Source organism: Brienomyrus brachyistius, chromosome 2, assembly GCF_023856365.1.
Source record: "Brienomyrus brachyistius isolate T26 chromosome 2, BBRACH_0.4, whole genome shotgun sequence".
Classification (NCBI taxonomy): domain Eukaryota; kingdom Metazoa; phylum Chordata; class Actinopteri; order Osteoglossiformes; family Mormyridae; genus Brienomyrus; species Brienomyrus brachyistius.
Window position 1 is genome coordinate 40,334,486 of NC_064534.1, and position 24,291 is coordinate 40,358,776.

General features: G+C 43.7%; 13 non-coding genes and 3 pseudogenes across 13 annotated transcripts; all 16 read left to right on the forward strand.

Moving 5' to 3' along the window:
• The first annotated feature begins 887 nt into the window (after window positions 1-887).
• On the forward strand, window positions 888-1,006 carry LOC125733758 (5S ribosomal RNA). The gene has a single exon (XR_007393095.1). It is a non-coding gene; the product is annotated as a 5S ribosomal RNA (ribosomal RNA).
• A 1,081-nt stretch (window positions 1,007-2,087) lies between these two features.
• LOC125734037 (5S ribosomal RNA) lies at window positions 2,088-2,206 on the forward strand. Its single transcript, XR_007393365.1, has one exon. It is a non-coding gene; the product is annotated as a 5S ribosomal RNA (ribosomal RNA).
• Window positions 2,207-3,283: 1,077 nt separating this feature from the next.
• Window positions 3,284-3,402, forward strand: LOC125733399 (5S ribosomal RNA). The gene has a single exon (XR_007392745.1). It is a non-coding gene; the product is annotated as a 5S ribosomal RNA (ribosomal RNA).
• A 1,077-nt stretch (window positions 3,403-4,479) lies between these two features.
• Window positions 4,480-4,598, forward strand: LOC125732948 (5S ribosomal RNA). Its single transcript, XR_007392310.1, has one exon. It is a non-coding gene; the product is annotated as a 5S ribosomal RNA (ribosomal RNA).
• A 1,078-nt stretch (window positions 4,599-5,676) lies between these two features.
• LOC125737161 (5S ribosomal RNA) lies at window positions 5,677-5,795 on the forward strand. The gene has a single exon (XR_007396427.1). It is a non-coding gene; the product is annotated as a 5S ribosomal RNA (ribosomal RNA).
• Window positions 5,796-6,871: 1,076 nt separating this feature from the next.
• LOC125732062 (5S ribosomal RNA) lies at window positions 6,872-6,990 on the forward strand (annotated as a pseudogene).
• A 1,073-nt stretch (window positions 6,991-8,063) lies between these two features.
• On the forward strand, window positions 8,064-8,182 carry LOC125732406 (5S ribosomal RNA). Its single transcript, XR_007391787.1, has one exon. It is a non-coding gene; the product is annotated as a 5S ribosomal RNA (ribosomal RNA).
• A 1,077-nt stretch (window positions 8,183-9,259) lies between these two features.
• Window positions 9,260-9,378, forward strand: LOC125731486 (5S ribosomal RNA; annotated as a pseudogene).
• A 3,421-nt stretch (window positions 9,379-12,799) lies between these two features.
• On the forward strand, window positions 12,800-12,918 carry LOC125732407 (5S ribosomal RNA). Its single transcript, XR_007391788.1, has one exon. It is a non-coding gene; the product is annotated as a 5S ribosomal RNA (ribosomal RNA).
• A 1,078-nt stretch (window positions 12,919-13,996) lies between these two features.
• LOC125730381 (5S ribosomal RNA) lies at window positions 13,997-14,115 on the forward strand. Its single transcript, XR_007390728.1, has one exon. It is a non-coding gene; the product is annotated as a 5S ribosomal RNA (ribosomal RNA).
• A 3,425-nt stretch (window positions 14,116-17,540) lies between these two features.
• LOC125733428 (5S ribosomal RNA) lies at window positions 17,541-17,659 on the forward strand. The gene has a single exon (XR_007392774.1). It is a non-coding gene; the product is annotated as a 5S ribosomal RNA (ribosomal RNA).
• A 1,078-nt stretch (window positions 17,660-18,737) lies between these two features.
• On the forward strand, window positions 18,738-18,852 carry LOC125731998 (5S ribosomal RNA; annotated as a pseudogene).
• Window positions 18,853-19,930: 1,078 nt separating this feature from the next.
• LOC125734012 (5S ribosomal RNA) lies at window positions 19,931-20,049 on the forward strand. The gene has a single exon (XR_007393342.1). It is a non-coding gene; the product is annotated as a 5S ribosomal RNA (ribosomal RNA).
• Window positions 20,050-21,123: 1,074 nt separating this feature from the next.
• LOC125731157 (5S ribosomal RNA) lies at window positions 21,124-21,242 on the forward strand. The gene has a single exon (XR_007391440.1). It is a non-coding gene; the product is annotated as a 5S ribosomal RNA (ribosomal RNA).
• A 1,079-nt stretch (window positions 21,243-22,321) lies between these two features.
• Window positions 22,322-22,440, forward strand: LOC125735939 (5S ribosomal RNA). The gene has a single exon (XR_007395224.1). It is a non-coding gene; the product is annotated as a 5S ribosomal RNA (ribosomal RNA).
• A 1,080-nt stretch (window positions 22,441-23,520) lies between these two features.
• Window positions 23,521-23,639, forward strand: LOC125732503 (5S ribosomal RNA). The gene has a single exon (XR_007391882.1). It is a non-coding gene; the product is annotated as a 5S ribosomal RNA (ribosomal RNA).
• Window positions 23,640-24,291: the final 652 nt, after the last annotated feature.

The window sequence follows — 24,291 nt, forward strand, 5'->3', positions numbered from 1 at the left end:
CCACCAGGGCGCGATCTTCTCACAAACTTGAAGACTGTCACTCCCCATTCACATTTTACAACTTATTGTTAATGATAAAGAGACAGCTTTTTACACATAGTTTTAAACAAAGTACTGATATAATTCCTCTTCAACTCACCGCTTTGTTTTCTATGCAAAAACCACTTCGCCACAGAAGACTCGATATTATTGGCATATTATCTGCTCTTCTCCTCCTTTCAAAACTTGCTAAAAGCTGTATTTAAAAGAGCAGGTTGGCCGGGGTAATTCACACCCTTCAATGCCAACTTAATGTTTAGGTTAGTGGGAATCACAGAGGAATTAGGGATGGAAACTTCTTTGCTGGTGGTAGAAGCGGTCTGGTGAATTTTTAGAGAGAAGAGGCCGTCGATGTTTGAATGTAGAAAATTGTTCTGGCTGCAGCCTGCAGTATGGACTTGTTGGTGTGTGTAGCTCCCAGTGTTCTGACAGCGCGACGTTTTGGGGAAGCATGTGATTCAGCAGCTACCAGTGGGCTTCGTGCGGCGGAGATTTTGTGGCTGTTAGCTGAGTTGATAGCAGAGGGTCGTTAAGAGAAGCCTGCATGCGGTAGGCAAAGGAGTAATGTTTGCCGGCGGGGGACGTGCGGCGATTAACCTGTGAGGTAGTGAAAAGGACTTAAAGAGAAGGAAGTGTGCGGATGCGGAAAGAATGGAATAATTGTGGTAGGCTGCCGGCTGAGTAGTTTGGTGAATGTTTGGTGTGGGTCCGGCGCTGCCGATTGGATGGTGGTGCTGCAGTGTGAGTCAGATAAAAAAAAAAAAAAAACCAGGAGTAGGATCCAATGGGACTAACTGGCATGTAGAGACGCGTGTCATGCAAAAGGGCTGTTTTGGGTAGCATTTCTCGCTTACGGCCATACCACCCTGAACACGCCTGATCTCGTCTGATCTCGGAAGCCAAGCAGGGTAGGGTCTGGTTAGTACTTGGATGGGAGACCTCCTGGGAATACCAGGTGCTGTAAGCCTTTCTCACTTTTACTTTATACAGGGGGCGCTCCACTTCACGATTAATTTAAATCTATCACTCCCCTTCCATTTTACTATTATATATATATATATATTTTTTTTTTCTCTCATTCATAAAGGCAGCTTTTAGAAACCGTTTTACTCTAAATACTTCCTGGTAATTCTAGGTGCTGTAAGCTGTTCGTGCCTTTATTCCACCAGGGCGCGATCTTCTCACAAACTTGAAGACTGTCACTCCCCATTCACGTTTTACAACTTATTGTTAATGATAAAGAGACAGCTTTTTACACACAGTTTTAAACAAAGTACTGATATTATTCCTCTTCAACTGACCGCTTTGTTTTATATGCAAAAACCACTTCGCCACAGAAGACTCGATATTTTTGGCATAGCAAGTTCTGCTCTTCTCCTTTCAAAACTTGCTAAAAGCTGTATTTAAAAGAACAGATTGGCCGGGGTAATTCACACCCTTCAATGCCAGCTTAATGTTTAGGTTAGTGGGAATCACAGAGGAATTAGGGATGGAAACTTCTTTGCTGGTGGTAGAAGCGGTCTGGTGAATTTTTAGAGAGAAGAGGCCGTCGATGTTTGAATGTAGAAAATTGTTCTGACTGCAGCCTGCAGTATGGACTTGTTGGTGTGTGTAGCTCCCAGTGTTCTGACAGCGCGACGTTTTGGGGAAGCATGTGATTCAGCAGCTACCAGTGGGCTTCGTGCGGCGGAGATTTTGTGGCTGTTAGCGGAGTTGATAACAGAGGGTCGTTAAGAGAAGCCTGCATGCAGTAGGCAAAGGAGTAATGTTTGCCGGCGGGGGACGTGCGGCGATTAACCTGTGCGGTAGTGAAAAGGAGTTAAAAAGAAGGAAGTGTGCGGATGCGGAAAGAATGGAATAATTGTGGTAGGCTGCTGGCTGAGTAGTTTGGTGAATGTTTGGTGTGGGTCCGGCGCTGCCGATTGGATGGTGGGGCTGCAGTGTGAGTCAGATAAAAAAAAAAAAAAAACAGGAGTAGGATCCAATGGGACTAACTGGCATGTATAGAGGCGTGTAATGCAAAAGGGCTGTTTTTGGTAGCATCTCTCGCTTACGGCCATACCACCCTGAACACGCCTGATCTCATCTGATCTTGGAAGCTAAGCAGGGTAGGGTCTGGTTAGTACTTGGATGGGAGACCACCTGGGAATACCAGGTGCTGTAAGCTTTTCTCACTTTTACTTTATACAGGGGGCGCTCCACTTCACGATTAATTTAAATCTATCACTCCCCTTCCATTTTACTATTTTATATATATATATTTTTTTTTTCTCTCATTCATAAAGGCAGCTTTTAGAAACCGTTTTACTCTAAATACTTCCTGGTAATTCTAGGTGCTGTAAGCTGTTCGTGCCTTTATTCCACCAGGGCGCGATCTTCTCACAAACTTGAAGACTGTCACTCCCCATTCACGTTTTACAACTTATTGTTAATGATAAAGAGACAGCTTTTTACACACAGTTTTAAACAAAGTACTGATATTATTCCTCTTCAACTGACCGCTTTGTTTTCTATGCAAAAACCACTTCGCCACAGAAGACTCGATATTATTGGCATAGCAAGCTCTGCTCTTCTCCTTTCAAAACTTGCTAAAAGCTGTATTTAAAAGAACAGATTGGCCGGGTAATTCACACCCTTCAATGCCAGCTTAATGTTTAGGTTAGTGGGAATCACAGAGGAATTAGGGATGGAAACTTCTTTGCTGGTGGTAGAAGCGGTCTGGTGAATTTTTAGAGAGAAGAGGCCGTCGATGTTTGAATGTAGAAAATTGTTCTGGCTGCAGCCTGCAGTATGGACTTGTTGGTGTGTGTAGCTCCCAGTGTTCTGACAGCGCGACGTTTTGGGGAAGCATGTGATTCAGCAGCTACCAGTGGGCTTCGTGCGGCGGAGATTTTGTGGCTGTTAGCGGAGTTGATAACAGAGGGTCGTTAAGAGAAGCCTGAATGCAGTAGGCAAAGGAGTAATGTTTGCCGGCGGGGGACGTGCGGCGATTAACCTGTGCGGTAGTGAAAAGGAGTTAAAAAGAAGGAAGTGTGCGGATGCGGAAAGAATGGAATAATTGTGGTAGGCTGCCGGCTGAGTAGTTTAGTGAATGTTTGGTGTGGGTCCGGCGCTGCCGATTGGATGGTGGGGCTGCAGTGTGAGTCAGATAAAAAAAAAAAAAACCAAGAGTAGGATCCAATGGGACTAACTGGCATGTATAGACGCGTTTAATGCAAAAGGGCTGTTTTTGGTAGCATCTCTCGCTTACGGCCATACCACCCTGAACACGCCCGATCTCGTCTGATCTCGGAAGCTAAGCAGGGTAGGGTCTGGTTAGTACTTGGATGGGAGACCTCCTGGGAATACCAGGTGCTATAAGCCTTTCTCACTTTTACTTTATACAAGGGGCGCTCCACTTCACGATTAATTTAAATCTATCACTCCCCTTCCATTTTACTATTTTATATATATATATTTTTTTTTCTCTCATTCATAAAGGCAGCTTTTAGAAACCGTTTTACTCTAAATACTTCCTGGTAATTCTAGGTGCTGTAAGCTGTTCGTGCCTTTATTCCACCAGGGCGCGATCTTCTCACCAACTTGAAGACTGTCACTCCCCATTCACGTTTTACAACTTATTGTTAATGATAAAGAGACAGCTTTTTACACACAGTTTTAAACAAAGTACTGATATTATTCCTCTTCAACTGACCGCTTTGTTTTCTATGCAAAAACCACTTCGCCACAGAAGACTCGATATTATTGGCATAGCAAGTTCTGCTCTTCTCCTTTCAAAACTTGCTAAAAGCTGTATTTAAAAGAACAGATTGGCCGGGGTAATTCACACCCTTCAATGCCAGCTTAATGTTTAGGTTAGTGGGAATCACAGAGGAATTAGGGATGGAAACTTCTTTGCTGGTGGTAGAAGCGGTCTGGTGAATTTTTAGAGAGAAGAGGCCGTCGATGTTTGAATGTAGAAAATTGTTCTGGCTGCAGCCTGCAGTATGGACTTGTTGGTGTGTGTAGCTCCCAGTGTTCTGACAGCGCGACGTTTTGGGGAAGCATGTGATTCAGCAGCTACCAGTGGGCTTCGTGCGGCGGAGATTTTGTGGCTGTTAGCGGAGTTGATAACAGAGGGTCGTTAAGAGAAGCCTACATGCAGTAGGCAAAGGAGTAATGTTTGCCGGCGGGGGACGTGCGGCGATTAACCTGTGCGGTAGTGAAAAGGAGTTAAAAAGAAGGAAGTGTGCGGATGCGGGAAGAATGGAATAATTGTGGTAGGCTGCCGGCTGAGTAGTTTGGTGAATGTTTGGTGTGGGTCCGGCGCTGCCGATTGGATGGTGGGGCTGCAGTGTGAGTCAGATAAAAAAAAAAAAAACCAGGAGTAGGATCCAATGGGACTAACTGGCATGTATAGATGCGTGTAATGCAAAAGGGCTGTTTTTGGTAGCATCTCTCGCTTACGGCCATACCACCCTGAACACGCCCGATCTCATCTGATCTCGGAAGCTAAGCAGGGTAGGGTCTGGTTAGTACTTGGATGGGAGACCACCTGGGAATAGCAGGTGCTGTAAGCTTTTCTCACTTTTACTTTATACAGGGGGCGCTCCACTTCACGATTAATTTAAATCTATCACTCCCCTTCCATTTTACTATTTTATATATATATATTTTTTTTTTCTCTCATTCATAAAGGCAGCTTTTAGAAACCGTTTTACTCTAAATACTTCCTGGTAATTCTAGGTGCTGTAAGCTGTTCGTGCCTTTATTCCACCAGGGCGCGATCTTCTCACCAACTTGAAGACTGTCACTCCCCATTCACGTTTTACAACTTATTGTTAATTATAAAGAGACAGCTTTTTACACACAGTTTTAAACAAAGTACTGATATTATTCCTCTTCAACTCACCGCTTTGTTTTCTATGCAAAAACCACTTCACCACAGAATATTCGATATTATTGGCATATTATCTGCTCTTCTCCTCCTTTCAAAACTTGCTAAAAGCTGTATTTAAAAGAGCAGGTTGGCCGGGGTAATTCACACCCTTCAATGCCAGATTAATGTTTATGTTAGTGGGAATCACAGAGGAATTAGGGATGGAAACTTCTTTGCTGGTGGTAGAAGCGGTCTGGTGAATTTTTAGAGAGAAGAGGCCGTCGATGTTTGAATGTAGAAAATTGTTCTGGCTGCAGCCTGCAGTATGGACTTGTTGGTGCGTGTAGCTCCCAGTGTTCTGACAGCGCGACGTTTTGGGGAAGCATGTGATTCAGCAGCTACCAGAGGGCTTCGTGCGGCGGAGATTTTGTGGCTGTTAGCGGAGTTGATAGCAGAGGGTCGTTAAGAGAAGCCTGCATGCGGTAGGCAAAGGAGTAATGTTTGCCGGCGGGGGACGTGCGGCGATTAACCTGTGCGGTAGTGAAAATGACTTAAAGAGAAGGAAGTGTGCGGATGCGGAAAGAATGGAATAATTGTGGTAGGGTGCCGGCTGAGTAGTTTGGTGAATGTTTGGTGTGGGTCCGGCGCTGCCGATTGGATGGTGGTGCTGCAGTGTGAGTCAGATTAAAAAAAAAAAAAACAGGTGTAGGATCCAATGGGACTAACTGGCATGTATAGACGCGTGTAATGCAAAATAGCTGTTTTTGGTAGTGTCTCTCGCTTACGGCCGTACCACCCTGAACACACCCGATCTCGTCCGATCTCGGAAGCTAAGCAGCGTAAGGTCTGGTTAGTACTTGGAAGGGAGACCACCTGGGAATACCAGGTGCTGTAAGCTTTTCTCACTTTTACTTTATACAGAGGGCGCTCCACTTCACGATTAATTTAAATCTATCACTCCCCTTCCATTTTACTATTTTATACATATATTTTTTTTCTCTCATTCATAAAGGCAGCTTTTAGAAACCGTTTTACTCTAAATACTGCCTGGTAATTCTAGCTGCTGTAAGCTGTTCGTACCTTTATTCCACCAGGGCGTGATCTTCTCACAAACTTGAAGACTGTCACTCCCCATTCACGTTTTACAACTTATTGTTAATGATAAAGAGACAGCTTTTTACACGCAGTTTTAAACAAAGTACTGATATAATTCCTCTTCAACTCACCACTTTGTTTTCTATGCAAAAACCACTTCGCCACAGAAGACTCGATATTATTGGCATATTATCTGCTCTTCTCCTCCTTTCAAAACTTGCTAAAAGCTGTATTTAAAAGAGCAGGTTGGCCGGGGTAATTCACACCCTTCAATGCCAGCTTAATGTTTAGGTTAGTGGGAATCACAGAGGAATTAGGGATGGAAACTTCTTTGCTGGTGGTAGAAGCGGTCTGGTGAATTTTTAGAGAGAAGAGGCCGTCGATTTTGAATGTAGAAAATTGTTCTGGCTGTAGCCTGCAGTATGGACTTGTTGGCGTGTGTAGCTCCCAGTGTTCTGACAGCGCGACGTTTTGGGGAAGCATGTGATTCAGCAGCTACCAGTGGGCTTCGTGCGGCGGAGATTTTGTGGCTGTTAGCGGAGTTGATAACAGAAGGTCATTAAGAGAAGCCTGCATGCGGTAGGCAAAGGAGTAATGTTTGCCGGCGGGGGACGTGCGGCGATTAACCTGTGCGGTAGTGAAAAGGAGTTAAAGAGAAGGAAGTGTGCGGATGCGGAAAGAATGGAATAATTGTGGTAGGCTGCCGGCTGAGTAGTTTGGTGAATGTTTGGTGTGGTTCCGGCACTGCCGATTGGATGGTGAGGCTGCAGTGTAAGTCAGATTAAAAAAAAAAAAAAAAACAGGAGTAGGATCCAATGGGACTAACTAGCATGTATAGAGGCGTGTAATGCAAAAGGGCTGTTTTTGGTAGTTTTTCTCGCTCACGGCCATACCACCCTGAACACGCCCGATCTCGTCCGATCTCAGAAGCCAAGCAGGATAGGGTCTGGTTAGTACTTTGATGGGAGACCTACTGGGATTACCCTGTGCTGTAAGCTTTTCTCACTTTTACTTTATACAGGGGGCGCTCCACTTCTCGATTAATTTAAATCTATCACTCCCCTTCCATTTTACTATTTTATATATTTCTTTTTTCTCTCATTCATAAAGGCAGCTTTTACACACGTTTTACTCTAAATACTGCCTGGTAATTATAGCTGCTGTAAGCTGTTCGTGCCTTTATTCCACCAGGGCGCGATCTTCTCACAAACTTGAAGACTGTCACTCCCCATTCACGTTTTACAACTTATTGTTAATGATAAAGAGACAGCTTTTTACACACAGTTTTAAACAAAGTACTAATATAATTCCTCTTCAACTCCCCGCTTTGTTTTCTATGCAAAAACCACTTCGCCACAGAAGACTCGATATTATTGGCATAGCAAGTTCTGCTCTTCTCCTTTCAAAACTTGCTAAAAGCTGTATTTAAAAGAACAGATTGGCCGGGGTAATTCACACCCTTCAATGCCAGCTTAATGTTTAGGATAGTGGGAATCACAGAGGAATTAAGGATGGAAACTTCTTTGCTGGTGGTAGAAGCGGTCTGGTGAATTTTTAGAGAGAAGAGGCCGTCGATGTTTGAATGTAGAAAATTGTTCTGGCTGCAGCCTGCAGTATGGACTTGTTGGTGTGTGTAGCTCCCAGTGTTCTGACAGCGCGACGTTTTGGGGAAGCATGTGATTCAGCAGCTACCAGTGGGCTTCGTGCGGTGGAGATTTTGTGGCTGTTAGCGGAGTTGATAACAGAGGGTCGTTAAGAGAAGCCTGCATGCAGTAGGCAAAGGAGTAATGTTTGCCGGCGGGGGACGTGCGGCGATTAACCTGTGCGGTAGTGAAAAGGAGTTAAAAAGAAGGAAGTGTGCGGATGCGGAAAGAATGGAATAATTGTGGTAGGCTGCCGGCTGAGTAGTTTGGTGAATGTTTGGTGTGGGTCCGGCGCTGCCGATTGGATGGTGGGGCTGCAGTGTGAGTCAGATAAAAAAAAAAAAAAAACCAGGAGTAGGATCCAATGGGACTAACTGGCATGTATAGACGCGTGTAATGCAAAAGGGCTGTTTTTGGTAGCATCTTTCGCTTACGGCCATACCACCCTGAACACGCCCGATCTCGTCTGATCTCGGAAGCCAAGCAGGGTAGGGTCTGGTTAGTACTTGGATGGGAGACCTCCTGGGAATACCAGGTGCTGTAAGCCTTTCTCACTTTTACTTTATACAGGGGGCGCTCCACTTCACGATTAATTTAAATCTATCACTCCCCTTCCATTTTACTATTTTATATATATATATTTTTTTTCTCTCATTCATAAAGGCAGCTTTTAGAAACCGTTTTACTCTAAATACTTCCTGGTAATTCTAGGTGCTGTAAGCTGTTCGTGCCTTTATTCCACCAGGGCGCGATCTTCTCACAAACTTGAAGACTGTCACTCCCCATTCACGTTTTACAACTTATTGTTAATGATAAAGAGACAGCTTTTTACACACAGTTTTAAACAAAGTACTGATATTATTCCTCTTCAACTGACCGCTTTGTTTTCTATGCAAAAACCACTTCGCCACAGAAGACTCGATATTATTGGCATAGCAAGTTCTGCTCTTCTCCTTTCAAAACTTGCTAAAAGCTGTATTTAAAAGAACAGATTGGCCGGGGTAATTCACACCCTTCAATGCCAGCTTAATGTTTAGGTTAGTGGGAATCACAGAGGAATTAGGGATGGAAACTTCTTTGCTGGTGGTAGAAGCGGTCTGGTGAATTTTTAGAGAGAAGAGGCCGTCGATGTTTGAATGTAGAAAATTGTTCTGGCTGCAGCCTGCAGTATGGACTTGTTGGTGTGTGTAGCTCCCAGTGTTCTGACAGCGCGACGTTTTGGGGAAGCATGTGATTCAGCAGCTACCAGTGGGCTTCGTGCGGCGGAGATTTTGTGGCTGTTAGCGGAGTTGATAACAGAGGGTCGTTAAGAGAAGCCTGCATGCAGTAGGCAAAGGAGTAATGTTTGCCGGCGGGGGACGTGCGGCGATTAACCTGTGCGGTAGTGAAAAGGAGTTAAAAAGAAGGAAGTGTGCGGATGCAGAAAGAATGGAATAATTGTGGTAGGCTGCCGGCTGAGTAGTTTGGTGAATGTTTGGTGTGGGTCCGGCGCTGCCGATTGGATGGTGGGGCTGCAGTGTGAGTCAGATAAAAAAAAAAAAAGAACATTAGTAGGATCCAATGGGACCAACTGGCATGTATAGAGGCGTGTAATGCAAAAGGGCTGTTTTTGGTAGCATCTCTCGCTTACGGCCATACCACCCTGAACACGCCTGATCTCGTCTGATCTCGGAAGCCAAGCAGGTTAGGTTTTGGTTAGTAGTTGGATGGGAGACCTCCTGGGAATACCAGGTGCTGTAAGCTTTTCTCACTTTTACTTTATACAGGGGGCGCTCCACTTCACGATTAATTTAAATCTATCACTCCCCTTCCATTTTACTATTTTATATATATATATATATTTTTTCTCATTCATAAAGGCAGCTTTTAGAAACCGTTTTACTCTAAATACTTCCTGGTAATTCTAGGTGCTGTAAGCTGTTCGTGCCTTTATTCCACCAGGGCGCGATCTTCTCACAAACTTGAAGACTGTCACTCCCCATTCACGTTTTACAACTTATTGTTAATGATAAAGAGACAGCTTTTTACACACAGTTTTAACACTACGATCCCTGAAATCAACGAAATTTTTCGGACGCACCTCGGGTGGAGCCCCCCCCTCACTCCCCACACAAGCTGCCCGCCCCCTCATCAGCGCCAATCAACACCTATTGTTTTGCAAATGAAAGCGGAGTTTCACGGTTTCAGCTTCGGGTCTGCACAGAAACGTTTTCTAACAGTGTGGTCTGAGGAATCGTAAAATACATGCGTTAATATATCATAATTTGAAACACCATTTCTCTTGATTCGGTAATTTCAGTTTCAAGAAAGTATTTGATGGAATAAATACATGCATTTGCTTACTGCCTGTAGCAATCGGTAATCTGATTTTCAGTTTTAAAGTTCGATCAGGGCTAAATGACAAATTAATTAATGTATGTCATCCAAATTACCCTTGCATGATATTTGCATTATAAATGTACCGACAGACAAAGCATTTTTATAGGTAATGAAGAAAAACCTGCAACTTGCAATGTGCAAAGACCGTAATCCCCGTAAGAAGTGCATGCACACAAAAGACTGCTGATTACTATGTCCATTTGTTATGAGAGAGCACAATGCGCTTTGAATGTAAACACTGACGTTGCTACTTGCGAAAAAGATCGCGCAGTTATGAGCGCACAAAAGACTGTAAATTACTGCGGACGTGTGTGCATTTGTGCGTAGGATTATGAGATGCCACGGTGAACTTCACACGGAAACAATTCACATGTTACATGGGAAACATTGCGCAGTTATCAGCGCACAAAAGACTGTAAATTACTCCCGACGTGTGTGCATTTGTGTGTGGGATTATGAGATGCCATGGTGAACTTCACACGGAAACAATTCACATGTTACATGGGAAACATTGCGCAGTTATCAGCGCACAAAAGACTGTAAATTACTCCCGACGTGTGTGCATTTGTGTGTGGGATTATGAAATGCCACAGTGAACACAAACACTTCGTGATGTACGTATGAAACAGGATGGGCAATTATGAGCACACAAAAGTGCTAATTATTCATAAACAGATTGTGGTCCAGATATATAATTACGGCATAATAAAAAAAAGACTTTCGCGTGCGTGTGTGTTTCCGTATCACATTCAATCGGTTATTTTTGATATAATAAATACATACAGTTGATGTCTGCGACAATCTGTGTAACCTTATTCAGTTGTAAAAGTTAGAGCTAAAAGATAAATTGATTTACATATATCGGTAAAAGAACCATGGCATAACATTAGCGCGATATATGCATTATAAATGAATCACTAAGTAAGAACTCAGGACACTGCAGCTGCGCTTTGCATGAAGGCTAAAGATGGCTCTGTTTGGGAAAAAGAAACTTCGGCGTCGATTTATGCAAGAAAAAGAGATTGAAAAAGAAATGAAGACACAGCTTAGACAAGCTTCTGTTCCTCAGCTTTCCACTGGAAAGAGGACTCAGTGTCAGGTGCTCCGTCACTGTAATAGGCAGGGGCGCCGCTAAGGGGGGGAAAGTTGGGACAATTCTAAGGGCCCACGCCCTTTAGGGGCCCCCAGAGATCTGAATGGGTGTGGTAGGGGGGCCCAACCTCATATTTTGTCATAGGGCCCAAAATTGCTAGCGGCGCCCCTGGTAATAGGAACCACAGTACAGAGAGATGTGTGCAGTGTGACAGGTACACCTGTCGCAAGTGTAGGAAGGAGTGTCATTGGGTGTGTGATGACTGTTAGTGGATAGAAAAGGTTTTGTATCTTTAGTGTATGTGCTTATTTTGTATAATAAATGTGTATCTTCCACTTGAATGACACGGACTCTCTCTCTCTATCATACACACACATGCTCTTTATCTTTATACCATCTGATACTTGAAATTTACACATTCTTTGTCAATATTCCTGCAGCTTGTACTCATGAATCAATGATGCAACTTTTCCCCATGTGGCACATGAAGTGTTTACATCAGAAATGCACATGCGTGCACATGTATGACATGTTATTTCATCATACATTTACACATATAGTTGTAGACACAGAACATACATCAAAATATATGTATTTGCTATATCAAAATATATTTGTGTAATTGACACCACGGTTACCGTAGTAGATTTGGGGGTTCCACTGTATTTCAAATTATTATGTATCAAAGCATGTGAATCCTTACAATACATCACTAGATAAACTCTTTAGTGCAGACCTGAGTTGAAGAAGTGACTTCAGGCTGGGGGATGACTTCAGCTGAGTGACTGTGATTCATTTGCAAAACAAAAGGTGTTAATGGTGCTGGAGAGGGGGCGGGCAGCTTGTGAGGGGAGTAAGAGGGGGGGCTCCTTGTGAGGAGAGCCTCATTTTTCCAGGAATTCTAGTGTTAAACAAAGTACTGATATTATTCCTCTTCAACTGACCGCTTTGTTTTCTATGCAAAAACCACTTCGCCACAGAAGACTCGATATTATTGGCATAGCAAGTTCTGCTCTTCTCCTTTCAAAACTTGCTAAAAGCTGTATTTAAAAGAACAGATTGGCCGGGGTAATTCACACCCTTCAATGCCAGCTTAATGTTTAGGATAGTGGGAATCACAGAGGAATTAAGGATGGAAACTTCTTTGCTGGTGGTAGAAGCGGTCTGGTGAATTTTTAGAGAGAAGAGGCCGTCGATGTTTGAATGTAGAAAATTGTTCTGGCTGCAGCCTGCAGTATGGACTTGTTGGTGTGTGTAGCTCCCAGTGTTCTGACAGCGCGACGTTTTGGGGAAGCATGTGATTCAGCAGCTACCAGTGGGCTTCGTGCGGTGGAGATTTTGTGGCTGTTAGCGGAGTTGATAACAGAGGGTCGTTAAGAGAAGCCTGCATGCAGTAGGCAAAGGAGTAATGTTTGCCGGCGGGGGACGTGCGGCGATTAACCTGTGCGGTAGTGAAAAGGAGTTAAAAAGAAGGAAGTGTGCGGATGCGGAAAGAATGGAATAATTGTGGTAGGCTGCCGGCTGAGTAGTTTGGTGAATGTTTGGTGTGGGTCCGGCGCTGCCGATTGGATGGTGGGGCTGCAGTGTGAGTCAGATAAAAAAAAAAAAAAAACCAGGAGTAGGATCCAATGGGACTAACTGGCATGTATAGACGCGTGTAATGCAAAAGGGCTGTTTTTGGTAGCATCTTTCGCTTACGGCCATACCACCCTGAACACGCCCGATCTCGTCTGATCTCGGAAGCCAAGCAGGGTAGGGTCTGGTTAGTACTTGGATGGGAGACCTCCTGGGAATACCAGGTGCTGTAAGCCTTTCTCACTTTTACTTTATACAGGGGGCGCTCCACTTCACGATTAATTTAAATCTATCACTCCCCTTCCATTTTACTATTTTATATATATATTTTTTTTTTTCTCTCATTCATAAAGGCAGCTTTTAGAAACCGTTTTACTCTAAATACTTCCTGGTAATTCTAGGTGCTGTAAGCTGTTCGTGCCTTTATTCCACCAGGGCGCGATCTTCTCACAAACTTGAAGACTGTCACTCCCCATTCACGTTTTACAACTTATTGTTAATGATAAAGAGACAGCTTTTTACACACAGTTTTAAACAAAGTACTGATATTATTCCTCTTCAACTGACCGCTTTGTTTTCTATGCAAAAACCACTTCGCCACAGAAGACTCGATATTATTGGCATAGCAAGTTCTGCTCTTCTCCTTTCAAAACTTGCTAAAAGCTGTATTTAAAAGAACAGATTGGCCGGGGTAATTCACAGCCTTCAATGCCAGCTTAATGTTTAGGTTAGTGGGAATCACAGAGGAATTAGGGATGGAAACTTCTTTGCTGGTGGTAGAAGCGGTCTGGTGAATTTTTAGAGAGAAGAGGCCGTCGATGTTTGAATGTAGAAAATTGTTCTGGCTGCAGCCTGCAGTATGGACTTGTTGGTGTGTGTAGCTCCCAGTGTTCTGACAGCGCGACGTTTTGGGGAAGCATGTGATTCAGCAGCTACCAGTGGGCTTCGTGCGGCGGAGATTTTGTGGCTGTTAGCGGAGTTGATAACAGAGGGTCGTTAAGAGAAGCCTGCATGCAGTAGGCAAAGGAGTAATGTTTGCCGGCGGGGGACGTGCGGCGATTAACCTGTGCGGTAGTGAAAAGGAGTTAAAAAGAAGGAAGTGTGCGGATGCGGAAAGAATGGAATAATTGTGGTAGGCTGCCGGCTGAGTAGTTTGGTGAATGTTTGGTGTGGGTCCGGCGCTGCCGATTGGATGGTGGGGCTGCAGTGTGAGTCAGATAAAAAAAAAAAAAGAACATTAGTAGGATCCAATGGGACCAACTGGCATGTATAGAGGCGTGTAATGCAAAAGGGCTGTTTTTGGTAGCATCTCTCGCTTACGGCCATACCACCCTGAACACGCCTGATCTCGTCTGATCTCGGAAGCCAAGCAGGGTAGGTTTTGGTTAGTAGTTGGATGGGAGACCTCCTGGGAATACCAGGTGCTGTAAGCTTTTCTCACTTTTACTTTATACAGGGGGCGCTCCACTTCACGATTAATTTAAATCTATCACTCCCCTTCCATTTTACTATTTTATATATATATATATATTTTTTTTTTCTCATTCATAAAGGCAGCTTTTAGAAACCGTTTTACTCTAAATACTTCCTGGTAATTCTAGGTGCTGTAAGCTGTTCGTGCCTTTATTCCACCAGGGCGCGATCTTCTCACAAACTTGAAGACTGTCACTCCCCATTCACGTTTTACAACTTATTGTTAATGATAAAGAGACAGCTTTTTACACACAGTTTTAACACTACGATCCCTGAAATCAACGAAATTTTTCGGACGCAGCTCGGGTGGAGCCCCCCCCTCACTCCCCACACAAGCTGCCCGCCCCCTCATCAGCGCCAATCAACACCTATTGTTTTGCAAATGAAAGCGGAGTTTCACGGTTTCAGCTTCGGGTCTGCACAGAAACGTTTTCTAACAGTGTGGTCTGAGGAATCGTAAAATACATGCGTTAATATATCATAATTTGAAACACCATTTCTCTTGATTCGGTAATTTCAGTTTCAAGAAAGTATTTGATGGAATAAATACATGCATTTGCTTACTGCCTGTAGCAATCGGTAATCTGATTTTCAGTTTTAAAGTTCGATCAGGGCTAAATGACAAATTAATTAATGTATGTCATTAAAATTACCCTTGCATGATATTTGCATTATAAATGTACCGACAGACAAAGCATTTTTATAGGTAATGAAGAAAAACCTGCAACTTGCAATGTGCAAAGACCGTAATCCCCGTAAGAAGTGCATGCACACAAAAGACTGCTGATTACTATGTCCATTTGTTATGAGAGAGCACAATGCGCTTTGAATGTAAACACTGACGTTGCTACTTGCGAAAAAGATCGCGCAGTTATGAGCGCACAAAAGACTGTAAATTACTGCGGACGTGTGTGCATTTGTGCGTAGGATTATGAGATGCCACGGTGAACTTCACACGGAAACAATTCACATGTTACATGGGAAACATTGCGCAGTTATCAGCGCACAAAAGACTGTAAATTACTCCCGACGTGTGTGCATTTGTGTGTGGGATTATGAGATGCCATGGTGAACTTCACACGGAAACAATTCACATGTTACATGGGAAACATTGCGCAGTTATCAGCGCACAAAAGACTGTAAATTACTCCCGACGTGTGTGCATTTGTGTGTGGGATTATGAAATGCCACAGTGAACACAAACACTTCGTGATGTACGTATGAAACAGGATGGGCAATTATGAGCACACAAAAGTGCTAATTATTCATAAACAGATTGTGGTCCAGATATATAATTACGGCATAATAAAAAAAAGACTTTCGCGTGCGTGTGTGTTTCCGTATCACATTCAATCGGTTATTTTTGATATAATAAATACATACAGTTGATGTCTGCGACAATCTGTGTAACCTTATTCAGTTGTAAAAGTTAGAGCTAAAAGATAAATTGATTTACATATATCGGTAAAAGAACCATGGCATAACATTAGCGCGATATATGCATTATAAATGAATCACTAAGTAAGAACTCAGGACACTGCAGCTGCGCTTTGCATGAAGGCTAAAGATGGCTCTGTTTGGGAAAAAGAAACTTCGGCGTCGATTTATGCAAGAAAAAGAGATTGAAAAAGAAATGAAGACACAGCTTAGACAAGCTTCTGTTCCTCAGCTTTCCACTGGAAAGAGGACTCAGTGTCAGGTGCTCCGTCACTGTAATAGGCAGGGGCGCCGCTAAGGGGGGGAAAGTTGGGACAATTCTAAGGGCCCACGCCCTTTAGGGGCCCCCAGAGATCTGAATGGGTGTGGTAGGGGGGCCCAACCTCATATTTTGTCATAGGGCCCAAAATTGCTAGCGGCGCCCCTGGTAATAGGAACCACAGTACAGAGAGATGTGTGCAGTGTGACAGGTACACCTGTCGCAAGTGTAGGAAGGAGTGTCATTGGGTGTGTGATGACTGTTAGTGGATAGAAAAGGTTTTGTATCTTTAGTGTATGTGCTTATTTTGTATAATAAATGTGTATCTTCCACTTGAATGACACGGACTCTCTCTCTCTATCATACACACACATGCTCTTTATCTTTATACCATCTGATACTTGAAATTTACACATTCTTTGTCAATATTCCTGCAGCTTGTACTCATGAATCAATGATGCAACTTTTCCCCATGTGGCACATGAAGTGTTTACATCAGAAATGCACATGCGTGCACATGTATGACATGTTATTTCATCATACATTTACACATATAGTTGTAGACACAGAACATACATCAAAATATATGTATTTGCTATATCAAAATATATTTGTGTAATTGACACCACGGTTACCGTAGTAGATTTGGGGGTTCCACTGTATTTCAAATTATTATGTATCAAAGCATGTGAATCCTTACAATACATCACTAGATAAACTCTTTAGTGCAGACCTGAGTTGAAGAAGTGACTTCAGGCTGGGGGATGACTTCAGCTGAGTGACTGTGATTCATTTGCAAAACAAAAGGTGTTAATGGTGCTGGAGAGGGGGCGGGCAGCTTGTGAGGGGAGTAAGAGGGGGGGCTCCTTGTGAGGAGAGCCTCATTTTTCCAGGAATTCTAGTGTTAAACAAAGTACTGATATTATTCCTCTTCAACTGACCGCTTTGTTTTCTATGCAAAAACCACTTCGCCACAGAAGACTCGATATTATTGGCATAGCAAGTTCTGCTCTTCTCCTTTCAAAACTTGCTAAAAGCTGTATTTAAAAGAACAGATTGGCCGGGGTAATTTACACCCTTCAATGCCAGCTTAATGTTTAGGTTAGTGGGAATCACAGAGGAATTAGGGATGGAAACTTCTTTGCTGGTGGTAGAAGCGGTCTGGTGAATTTTTAGAGAGAAGAGGCCGTCGATGTTTGAATGTAGAAAATTGTTCTGGCTGCAGCCTGCAGTATGGACTTGTTGGTGTGTGTAGCTCCCAGTGTTCTGACAGCGCAACGTTTTGGGGAAGCATGTGATTCAGCAGCTACCAGTGGGCTTCGCGCGGCGGAGATTTTGTGGCTGTTAGCGGAGTTGATAACAGAGGGTCGTTAAGAGAAGCCTGCATGCAGTAGGCAAAGGAGTAATGTTTGCTGGCGGGGGACGTGCGGCGATTAACCTGTGCGGTAGTGAAAAGGAGTTAAAGAGAAGGAAGTGTGCGGATGCGGAAAGAATGGAATAATTGTGGTAGGCTGCCGGCTGAGTAGTTTGGTGAATGTTTGGTGTGGGTCCGGCGTTGCCGATTGGATGGTGGGGCTGCAGTGTGAGTCAGATAAAAAAAAAAAAAAAACCAGGAGTAGGATCCAATGGGACCAACTGGCATGTATAGAGGCGTGTAATGCAAAAGGGCTGTTTTTGGTAGCGTCTCTCGCTTACGGCCATACCACCCTGAACACACCTGATCTCGTCTGATCTCGGAAGCCAAGCAGGGTAGGGTCTGGTTAGTACTTGGATGGGAGACCACCTGGGAATACCAGGTGCTGTAAGCTTTTCTCACTTTTACTTTATACAGGGGGCGCTCCACTTCACGATTAATTTAAATCTATCACTCCCCTTCCATTTTACTATTTTATATATATATTTTTATTTTCTCTCTTTCATAAAGGCAGCTTTTACACACCGTTTTACTCTAAATACTGCCTGGTAATTCTAGGTGCTGTAAGCTGTTCGTGCCTTTATTCCACCAGGGCGCGATCTTCTCACAAACTTGAAGACTGTCACTCCCCATTCACGTTTTACAACTTATTGTTAATGATAAAGAGACAGCTTTTTACACACAGTTTTAAACAAAGTACTGATATTATTCCTCTTCAACTGACCGCTTTGTTTTCTATGCAAAAACCACTTCGCCACAGAAGACTCGATATTATTGGCATAGCAAGTTCTGCTCTTCTCCTTTCAAAACTTGCTAAAAGCTGTATTTAAAAGAACAGATTGGCCGGGGTAATTCACACCCTTCAATGCCAGCTTAATGTTTAGGTTAGTGGGAATCACAGAGGAATTAGGTATGTAAACTTCTTTGCTGGTGGTAGAAGCGGTCTGGTGAATTTTTAGAGAGAAGAGGCCGTCGATGTTTGAATGTAGAAAATTGTTCTGGCTGCAGCCTGCAGTATGGACTTGTTGGTGTGTGTAGCTCCCAGTGTTCTGACAGCATGATGTTTTGGGGAAGCATGTGATTCAGCAGCTACCAGTGGGCTTCGTGCGGCGGAGATTTTGTGGCTGTTAGCGGAGTTGATAACAGAGGGTCGTTAAGAGAAGCCTGCATGCAGTAGGCAAAGGAGTAATGTTTGCCGGCGGGGGACGTGCGGCGATTAACCTGTGCGGTAGTGAAAAGGAGTTAAAAAGAAGGAAGTGTGCGGATGCGGAAAGAATGGAATAATTGTGGTAGGCTGCCGGCTGAGTAGTTTGGTGAATGTTTGGTGTGGGTCCGGCGCTGCCGATTGGATGGTGGTGCTGCAGTGTGAGTCAGATAAAAAAAAAAAAAAAACCAGGAGTAGGATCCAATGGGACTAACTGGCATGTATAGACGCGTGTAATGCAAAAGGGCTGTTTTTGGTAGCGTCTCTCGCTTATGGCCATACCACCCTGAACACGCCCGAGTCTGATCTCAGAAGCTAAGCAGGGTAGGGTATGGTTAGTACTTGGATGGGAGACCACCTGGGAATACCAGGTGCTGTAAGCTTTTCTCACTTTTACTTTATACAGGGGGCGCTCCACTTCACGATTAATTTAAATCTATCACTCCCCTTCCATTCTACTATTTTATATATATTTTTTTATTTTCTCTCTTTCAAAAAGGCAGCTTTTACACACCGTTTTACTCTAAATACTGCCTGGTAATTCTAGGTGCTGTAAGCTCTTCGTGCCTTTATTCCACCAGGGCGCGATCTTCTCACAAACTTGAAGACTGTCACTCCCCATTCACGTTTTACAACTTATTGTTAATGATAAAGAGACAGCTTTTTACACACAGTTTTAAACAAAGTACTGATATTATTCCTCTTCAACTGACCGCTTTGTTTTCTATGCAAAAACCACTTCGCCACAGAAGACTCGATATTATTGGCATAGCAAGTTCTGCTCTTCTCCTTTCAAAACTTGCTAAAAGCTGTATTTAAAAGAACAGATTGGCCGGGGTAATTCACACCCTTCAATGCCAGCTTAATGTTTAGGTTAGTGGGAATCACAGAGGAATTAGGGATGGAAACTTCTTTGCTGGTGGTAGAAGCGGTCTGGTGAATTTTTAGAGAGAAGAGGCCGTCGATGTTTGAATGTAGAAAATTGTTCTGGCTGCAGCCTGCAGTATGGACTTGTTGGTGTGTGTAGCTCCCAGTGTTCTGACAGCGCGACGTTTTGGGGAAGCATGTGATTCAGCAGCTACCAGTGGGCTTCGTGCGGCGGAGATTTTGTGGCTGTTAGCGGAGTTGATAACAGAGGGTCGTTAAGAGAAGCCTGCATGCAGTAGGCAAAGGAGTAATGTTTGCCGGCGGGTGACGTGCGGCGATTAACCTGTGCGGTAGTGAAAAGGAGTTAAAAAGAAGGAAGTGTGCGGATGCGGAAAGAATGGAATAATTGTGGTAGGCTGCCGGCTGAGTAGTTTGGTGAATGTTTGGTGTGGGTCCGGCGCTGCCGATTGGATGGTGGGGCTGCAGTGTGAGTCAGATAAAAAAAAAAAAAAAAACAGGAGTAGGATCCAATGGGACTAACTGGCATGTATAGACGCGTGTAATGCAAAAGGGCTGTTTTTGGTAGCGTCTCTCGCTTATGGCCATACCACCCTGAACACGCCCGATCTCATCCGATCTCGGAAGCCAAGCAGGGTAGGGTCTGGTTAGTACTTGGATGGGAGATCTCCTGGGAATACCAGGTGCTGTAAGCTTTTCTCACTTTTACTTTATACAGGGGGCGCTCCACTTCACGATTAATTTAAATCTATCACTCCCCTTCCATTTTACTATTTTATATATATATATATATATTTTTCTCTCATTCATAAAGGTAGCTTTTACACACCGTTTTACTCTAAATACTTTCTGGTAATTCTAGGTGCTGTAAGCTGTTCGTGCCTTTATTCCACCAGGGCGCGATCTTCTCACAAACTTGAAGACTGTCACTCCCCATTCACGTTTTACAACTTATTGTTAATGACAGCTTTTTACACACAGTTTTAAACAAAGTACTGATATTATTCCTCTTCAACTGACCGCTTTGTTTTCTATGCAAAAACCACTTCGCCACAGAAGACTCGATATTATTGGCATAGCAAGTTCTGCTCTTCTCCTTTCAAAACTTGCTAAAAGCTGTATTTAAAAGAACAGATTGGCCGGGGTAATTCACACCCTTCAATGCCAGCTTAATGTTTAGGTTAGTGGGAATCACAGAGGAATTAGGGATGGAAACTTCTTTGCTGGTGGTAGAAGCGGTCTGGTGAATTTTTAGAGAGAAGAGGCCGTCGATGTTTGAATGTAGAAAATTGTTCTGGCTGCAGCCTGCAGTATGGACTTGTTGGTGTGTGTAGCTCCCAGTGTTCTGACAGCGCGACGTTTTGGGGAAGCATGTGATTCAGCAGCTACCAGTGGGCTTCGTGCGGCGGAGATTTTGTGGCTGTTAGCGGAGTTGATAACAGAGGGTCGTTAAGAGAAGCCTGCATGCAGTAGGCAAAGGAGTAATGTTTGCCGGCGGGGGACGTGCGGCGATTAACCTGTGCGGTAGTGAAAAGGAGTTAAAAAGAAGGAAGTGTGTGGATGCGGAAAGAATGGAATAATTGTGGTAGGCTGCCGGCTGAGTAGTTTGGTGAATGTTTGGTGTGGGTCCGGCGCTGCCGATTGGATGGTGGTGCTGCAGTGTGAGTCAGATAAAAAAAAAAAAAAAAACCAGGAGTAGGATCTAATGGGACTAACTGGCATGTATAGACGCGTATAATGCAAAAGGGCTGTTTTTGGTCGTGTCTCTCGCTTACGGCCATACCACCCTGAACACGCCCGATCTCATCGGATCTCGCAAGCCAAGGAGGGTAGGGTCTGGTCAGTACTTGGATGGGAGACCTCCTGGGAGTACCAGGTGCTGTAAGCTTTTCTCACTTTTACTTTATATAGGGGGCGCTCCACTTCACGATTAATTTAAATCTATCACTCCCCTTCCATTTTACTATTTTATATATATATATATTTTTTTCTCTCATTCATAAAGGCAGCTTTTACACACCGTTTTACTCTAAATACTTCCTGGTAATTCTAGGTGCTGTAAGCTGTTCGTGCCTTTATTCCACCAGGGCGCGATCTTCTCACAAACTTGAAGACTGTCACTCCCCATTCACGTTTTACAACTTATTGTTAATGATAAAGAGACAGCTTTTTACACACAGTTTTAAACAAAGTACTGATATTATTCCTCTTCAACTGACCGCTTTGTTTTCTATGCAAAAACCACTTCGCCACAGAAGACTCGATATTATTGGCATAGCAAGTTCTGCTCTTCTCCTTTCAAAACTTGCTAAAAGCTGTATTTAAAAGAACAGATTGGCCGGGGTAATTCACACCCTTCAATGCCAGCTTAATGTTTAGGTTAGTGGGAATCACAGAGGAATTAGGGATGGAAACTTCTTTGCTGGTGGTAGAAGCGGTCTGGTGAATTTTTAGAGAGAAGAGGCTGTCGATGTTTGAATGTAGAAAATTGTTCTGGCTGCAGCCTGCAGTATGGACTTGTTGGTGTGTGTAGCTCCCAGTGTTCTGACAGCGCGACGTTTTGGGGAAGCATGTGATTCAGCAGCTACCAGTGGGCTTCGTGCGGCGGAGATTTTGTGGCTGTTAGCGGAGTTGATTACAGAGGGTCGTTAAGAGAAGCCTGCATGCGGTAGGCAAATGAGTAATGTTTGCCGGCGGGGGACGTGCGGCGATTAACCTGTGAGGTAGTGAAAAGGACTTAAAGAGAAGGAAGTGTGCGGATGCGGAAAGAATGGAATAATTGTGGTAGGCTGCCAGCTGAGTAGTTTGGTGAATGTTTGGTGTGGGTCCGGCGCTGCCGATTGGATGGTGGTGCTGCAGTGTGAGTCAGATAAAAAAAAAAAAAAAACCAGGAGTAGGATCCAATGGGACTAACTGGCATGTATAGACGCGTGTAATGCAAAAGGGCTGTTTTTGGTTGCATCTCTCGCTTACGGCCGTACCACCCTGAACACGCCCGATCTCGTCTGATCTTGGAAGCTAAGCAGGGTAGGGGCTGGTTAGTACTTGGATGGGTGACCACCTGGGAATACCAGGTGCTGTAAGCTTTTCTCACTTTTACTTTATACAGGGGGCGCTCCACTTCACGATTAATTTAAATCTAGCACTCCCCTTCCATTTTACTATTTTATATATATATATATTTTATCTCTCTTTCATAAAGCCAGCTTTTAGAAACCGTTTTACTCTAAATACTTCCTGGTAATTCTAGGTGCTGTAAGCTGTTCGTGCCTTTATTCCACCAGGGCGCGATCTTCTCACAAACTTGAAGACTGTCACTCCCCATTCACGTTTTACAACTTATTGTTAATGATAAAGAGACAGCTTTTTACACACAGTTTTAAACAAAGTACTGATATTATTCCTCTTCAACTGACCGCTTTGTTTTCTATGCAAAAACCACTTCGCCACAGAAGACTCGATATTATTGGCATAGCAAGTTCTGCTCTTCTCCTTTCAAAACTTGCTAAAAGCTGTATTTAAAAGAACAGATTGGCCGGGGTAATTCACACCCTTCAATGCCAGCTTAATGTTTAGGTTAGTGGGAATCACAGAGGAATTAGGGATGGAAACTTCTTTGCTGGTGGTAGAAGCGGTCTGGTGAATTTTTAGAGAGAAGAGGCCGTCGATGTTTGGATGTAGAAAATTGTTCTGGCTGCAGCCTGCAGTATGGACTTGTTGGTGTGTGTAGCTCCCAGTGTTCTGACAGCGCAACGTTTTGGGGAAGCATGTGATTCAGCAGCTACCAGTGGGCTTCGTGCGGCGGAGATTTTGTGGCTGTTAGCGGAGTTGATAACAGAGGGTCGTTAAGAAAAGCCTGCATGCAGTAGGCAAAGGAGTAATGTTTGCTGGCGGGGGACGTGCGGCGATTAACCTGTGCGGTAGTGAAAAGGAGTTAAAGAGAAGGAAGTGTGCGGATGCGGAAAGAATGGAATAATTGTGGTAGGCTGCCGGCTGAGTAGTTTGGTGAATGTTTGGTGTGGGTCCGGCGTTGCCGATTGGATGGTGGGGCTGCAGTGTGAGTCAGATAAAAAAAAAAAAAAAAAACCAGGAGTAGGATCCAATGGGACCAACTGGCATGTATAGAGGCGTGTAATGCAAAAGGGCTGTTTTTGGTAGCATCTCACGCTTATGGCCATACCACCCTGAACACGCCCGATCTCGTCTGATCTCGGAAGCTAAGCAGGGTAGGGTCTGGTTAGTACTTGGATGGGAGACCACCTGGGAATACCAGGTGCTGTAAGCTTTTCTCACTTTTACTTTATACAGGGGGCGCTCCACTTCACGATTAATTTAAATCTATCACTCCCCTTCCATTTTACTATTTTATATATATATATATTTTTCTCTCATTCATAAAGGCAGCTTTTACACACCGTTTTACTCTAAATACTTCCTGGTAATTCTAGGTGCTGTAAGCTCTTCGTGCCTTTATTCCACCAGGGCGCGATCTTCTCACAAACTTGAAGACTGTCACTCCCCATTCACGTTTTACAACTTATTGTTAATGATAAAGAGACAGCTTTTTACACACAGTTTTAAACAAAGTACTGATATTATTCCTCTTCAACTGACCGCTTTGTTTTCTATGCAAAAACCACTTCGCCACAGAAGACTCGATATTATTGGCATAGCAAGTTCTGCTCTTCTCCTTTCAAAACTTGCTAAAAGCTGTATTTAAAAGAACAGATTGGCCGGGGTAATTCACACCCTTCAATGCCAGCTTAATGTTTAGGTTAGTGGGAATCACAGAGGAATTAGGGATGGAAACTTCTTTGCTGGTGGTAGAAGCGGTCTGGTGAATTTTTAGAGAGAAGAGGCTGTCGATGTTTGAATGTAGAAAATTGTTCTGGCTGCAGCCTGCAGTATGGACTTGTTGGTGTGTGTAGCTCCCAGTG